Below are 6000 nucleotides of genomic sequence, written 5' to 3' on the forward strand. Positions count from 1 at the left end.
ATGTTTTCTAAATCATTTTGGAAAATTGATGAATACTTTCTCATAAATGGATCTAGTTGACAATTCGGAACCACCTTGATCAATCACAAAACACTAGACAACCAGACATTATGCACCTCCTGATATGAAGCAATAATAACTAACACTAGCATTCTTTCAAAAAAAATTGAGCCTGACTGTATTCGGGTCTCTATATCTACAAGTTTATGGAAATTAGAGTACAAAGAACAAGTTAAATAATCCAGAAACAAAGTTCGAAACCCTACAAGACCAACAGCTATGTTTCTTCAACAAATAAATTGCAAGGAAATTAAAGGGGTGATGATTGTGGAAAGTCCTCTCAAGGGAAACATAAGTTAAATGCAATTCGTGAATTTTATTTGAATTTTGTTGTGAAAAAATCCACTGGATAAAAGTATGCGATGGACATTTGGGAAAACCTGAACTGTGATTAGATATTGATAATATTAAGAAATGGGTCACTTTTTTCCTAGTGTGACATGGCTTGTTGGCTATGTTGAAGAGTCCTAATATTTTGGAGATACCTGTTGTGTCCTGTTCTAGTTTCCAGTTCCACATTTAAGGAGCCTGGACATCACTACTCTACCATAACAACAAGTAAAAAAACTGAACAAACTGAAAAGTCAACAACTCTTCTTTGATCTATAAGAACAGTGAGGTCATAGAGCAAACAACTGCCTCACAGATTTGTAGAGTCAGGCAAATACAAAGAATCACAACCTACCAGAGCAAAAACCCAGGAGCAGAAAGCTCCGCGGGAACCAGTGCAGGGTAGGAAAACTTGAACAGTAGCGGATGATTTGCTGGAGGCTCAGAGCGACAATTCTAAGAGATTAAAAACACCAGGAAAACCCAATCACTGAGGGGCTCCCACACTTTCATGAGTTTTATCTCCTGGAGCTCTAGCAGGTTCTCATAGTGAATATCAAAGAAAAATCCTCTTCTGCTTCTGGCAGAGGGATGGGAAAAGTAGCCATTTTGAAATAAACCAGAGAATTCTGTTCTGAATACATGAATGATAAAAAAGTGAAACAGCCTATTGCTGATATACAGAAAGTTTTAGTGGTATATATAGAAGATCAATCAAGCTATAACATTCCCTTAAGCCAAAACCTAATGCAGAATAAGTTCTAACTCTCTTCAATTCTATGTAGCCTGATAGAGGTGAGGAAGCTGCAGAAGTAGAGTTGGAAACTAGCAGAGGTCAGTTTATAAAATTTCAGGAAAGAAGCCAAGTCCGTAACATAAAAGTGTAAGGTAAAGCAGCAAGTGCTGATGTAGAAGCTGCAGCAAGTTCTCCAGAAGATCTAGCTAAGATCGTTAATTGAAGAAGTTGGTACTATAGTTTGAATGTTTGTCCCCCCAAACCTTATGTTGAAATTTGTTTCCCAGTGTTGAAGGTGGGAACTAATAGGAAATGTTTGAGTCATGGGAGCAGATTCCTTAAGAAGGACTTGGTGTCATCCTTGTGGAAATGCGTGGGTTCTTGTTCTATTGGTTTCTGTGAGCATCTGGCACCTCCCCTCTCTCCTGCTTTCCCTCTTGACATATGATCTCTACACAACAGCTCCCCTTTGTTTTCTGCCACGAGGGGAAGCTTCCTGAGCTCTTCATTAGAAGCAGATGTTGGCAACATACTTCTTCTACAGCCTGCAGAACCATGAGCCAAATAAACCTCTTTTCTTTGTAAATTACCCAGTGTCAGGTATTCCTTGATAGCAACACAAACAGAGGAAGACAGGTGGCTGCTTTAAACAACAGATTTTCAATGCACAGTTGACCCTTGAGCAACATGGTTTGTGCCTGTGCAGGTTCACTTTTACATTAATTGTTTTCAATCAAATGCAGATTGAAAATACAGTATTCATGGGATGTGAAACCCACATATATAGAGGGCCATCTTTTCATATATGCAGGTTCCACAGAACTGACTGTGGGACTTGAGCATGTGTGTATTTGGGTATATGTAGAAGGACCTGGAGGCAATACTGAAGGATGATTAGACAAAAGAGTTTTCTATTGACAGAAGATGCCATCTAGGACTTTTATAGCTAGAGAGAAGAAGTCAATGCCTGGATTCAAAGCTTCAAAGAAAAGGTTGACTCTCTTGTTAGGGGATACGCAGTTGGTGATTTTAAGTTGAAGCCAATGCTCATTTACTTGCTCATTTACAATGCTCACTCCAAAAATCTTAGGGCCCTTAAGAATTATGCTAACTCTGCTCTGCCTGTGCTCTATAAATGGGAAAACAAAGCCTGGATGACAGCACATCTGTTTATAGCATGGTTTATTGAATATTTTAAGCCTACTATTGAGAACTACTACTCAGAAAAAAGGATTCTTTTCAAAATATTCCTGCCCATTGACAAGGCAGCTGGTCACACAAGATGAAATGATAGGATGTTAGTTATTTGCCTCAAAATAGTACTGTGGGTGGGAGTATAGATGAAGTGAGATTATTCATAAGATGATAATTATTAAGGATTGGGGACTAGTATAAAAGGGTTTATTATATTTTTCTATCTTCTATTTATTTTCATTTTTTAAAAAGTTTAAAAATTTGAATGGACACATTATCTGCCCTGAGAAAGCTAAACCTTTATACTATGATATAACAATCTAGGAATGCTCAGAATTTGGGACAGGCCAGGTATTAACCTTGTCCAATCTTACTATATCCTGAGTGGGAAGACGTAACTATCACTCTGGATGATGATGCGAGAGCAAAGGATTTCCCTTCTATTGGAAAGTTTAGATCTGGGGCTTAGGAGGCCAATTTAGGTATAAGCATGCTTTTAACATTGAAAGGGACTGGTATAATAATTGCATTAAATAAATTAATGTGTGCCAAGCACTTTAAACAGTTCCTAGAATATTCTAAGTGCTATGTAAATGTTTGTTGTTGTTATTTCATGTTAACGATTTCCCCATCATCAGCCATCCTGAAATAAGCACTAGTGCTGGGAAGACCTCCTCTTACCTTTGTGAGGTAGTATTGAGACTCTATACAAACCAGAAATTAAGACCTCGGACTTTTGAAGGACAGAAAACTGACTAGTCCCTCAGAGTGCCTTGTCTTCCCCTTTGTTTTTTTGTTTCTAGAGAAGGGAGACAGTTGTAGGACTGGCTTTCTCAGCAAATGCAGCAATAACAGAAGTTGCCAGCAGCGCTGGAGGCAGAAAGGTGGCGGCTGCAAAATGCTGGCAGCAAGGAGGGCAGCAGAGTGCACAGCAGGGACCCAGCGAGACAACAGTGCAGATGGAGCCAAGGAGCTCAGTGCCAGTAGGGCACCACAGGAACACAGGGGAGTAGGAGTAACGACTTGCCACATAGGAGGGAGTTAATGTGGGGTCACAGACACCAAAGAGTTTACCCACTAGTGGGAGAATACGTTGATTCATCATTGATTGGAGCTTTTGGAGGATGGTGTTTCATTCACTGCCTTCTTGGTGGTGGTTGTGTGGCTGCTTGATTGTGAGTGTGTATGTACCATGAGCATGCAGATGTGGATGTGTTTGTATGGCCATATGATTGTGCAGCACCAGTGATACCAGGAGGACTCAATCCCCTGGTAAAAAGGAGCCTAACTTCATATTTAGATTAAATATTTGAGTAAGCAAACATTGCTGAATAATCAACCTGATGAATATTTTTCCCTCTACAGTGAAGTCGCATTTCATACACATTTAATTTATGACAATTCACTAAGGGTACTTGGCTTAGCAAACAAGAAAGCCAACAAAATCCAATAAAAACAAGAAAGAATTGGGAAATAAAGACAAAAATATTCATTTTAATAGTGCATCCACCATGACACCAACAACTGGCGCCCCCCTGGTCTGTCTGGGTTCTGACATGGTTCTTAGAGGGTGGCATCTTGCTGCTCTGTGGGACTCTAGCCCTTGAAAACACATCTATCTTTCTGTTTTTAAAATAATGTAAAGCAACTGCCTTACCCAGAACTCAGTGAAGAATACCCACTTCTCTCACTCTATAAAAATAAAATTTTGAAAATTAGATTTTTCATGTCTCTGTTACAGTAAATGGAATCATTTGTAAGTGATTTATTTTATTGTATAGGGCTGTATACATAAAACTGTGCATCCTAAGTTAATTTAAAGAAATTAAAAAAAATTTAGGCAATGCATGGTTTTATTTTATATGCTGACTTTAGACCCTATCCCTGCAAAAAGCATGAGTCCTCTGTATGATTTATATTATACACATTGAATCAAAACAAATGCCTCATTTGAATGTGGTGAATCAGTGTGGCACAGAGGATGTGTCAAAATTCGGTGTTTATTATTTTGTTTCATATAAAACAAAAGTAAGTCCTTAAGAACAGGGTTGGGAGAGCACTGAAGAGTGAAGATGAAGCTTAAATGCAGCATCTGGGGAAGGAAGGGCCAAAGGATGTGGGAAAATAACTCTTGGTAATGTCCCAAAGGGAATAAGCAGTAATGGGTAGGGGTAGAAATGTGACAGCGCTGTCAGAGAACATGAACTTAGCTATGTAAATTCTGAAGCATAGGTCTGGTTTTACCTGCTCTTACGTGACAAATTGTTTGTCACATTTGAGCCGTCTGTGCAAACCCCCACCCCTACGTTTTAGCCGTGCTGTGAAATGGCATGAAGCACCCATTGGTCCAAAACAACCCGGTAGCCGCTGCTCAGTAGGAGGGAAAGTGCTCTTGGCGCTGCCTGTTACCTTCCCTGTTCTTCTTCTGAATCCTTCCTTGGGATTATGAACATATCTAGGGTTTCAGGCTTGTCTGTGTTTATTGTCGATTGGAGGCAGAAGAGCTTCTTGGGAAGAGAAGTCAAGCTAGGCCCATTGCTGGGGTTTAGTAGCGTCTACCCTTGCAGGACCCACTGGTGAGACTGCCCAATAGATGTGATTGAGTGGGAGAGGGAGGTGGTGGGAAAGGGTGAGAAACATCCTAGGAAAAAAAGATCTGGGCATGTGGAAGTTGACCAGAACAAAGCCTTTCTTAACAGGGCAAGAGGAGGCATTGAGTACGATGCAGTGACTTTTCTCAGAGTCCATCCTTAGCCCTGCATGCTGGCTGGGTTCTGGGGAAGGAGAGAGCTTTGGAGATAAAGGGAAAGGGCTGACTCAGTAACCCATGTAACATAGTAGAGCTCAAGGTTGCTCTGAGATTCCTCTCGCACAGGTTCAAACAGCTGGAGCCAAAGCAGACATTATACATCCACTTGCCCTGCTAGACTCAGCTAAGGGTTCAGGAGGTTGCCAACTTGTATGTTTCCTGCTGGACCGGTGAGAGCAGCAGGGCTGCTGCTGAGCTGGGAGCAGGCAGGGGTGCACATGCAGAGGAGTGGGGACCCCTGGATTGTGAAGGGCTCCTGGAACTCTTGGGTTGGGTGAGTATTTTGCAGGGAGCTGGAGTGCCTGAAGGAGCCCTCCATGGTGAGTTAAAGTCGGTATTAACTTTTTGGTTTTACATTTTTTGGGGGCTTGAAATTATCTCCTTACACATCCATGGAATTAAACAACTTCATAAAAAGTAGTCTCAAATGTGTCCATGCAAACTAAATTTATTATGCTTTAAAACTCTAACTTGTCTTATCTATGGGTGATTTAAGCCTCTTGTGTGGTATAAGTGTGGGTTTCTTGGCTTTCTTGTAGCATTTTCTTTAGATTTTGGAATGTTATTAATGAAACTAATGTTTTAAAGTAAGAAAAAATTCATTGGAAGATTCTCCAACATTTTCAAGAGCAGTTTCAGAGAAGAAAATTAGTTTTCTAAGTTTGTTTTATGTGATTTCCACACAGACCTCCTAAAGCAAAATCAATATGCAATAAAATCCTGGGTGCTGGAGCTGTTGCTGTCAGTTTCTCACTAATAAGTGTATTAGACCTAATCCCCTGTCCTACTCATGCACCTTCGCCTACATTTGTGTCCAGGTATAATTTGAGAAAACCACATGTAAAAATATCTTGCTACATGATAATTTCCA

The sequence above is a fragment of the Macaca nemestrina genome, chromosome 11, assembly GCF_043159975.1.
Source record: "Macaca nemestrina isolate mMacNem1 chromosome 11, mMacNem.hap1, whole genome shotgun sequence".
Classification (NCBI taxonomy): domain Eukaryota; kingdom Metazoa; phylum Chordata; class Mammalia; order Primates; family Cercopithecidae; genus Macaca; species Macaca nemestrina.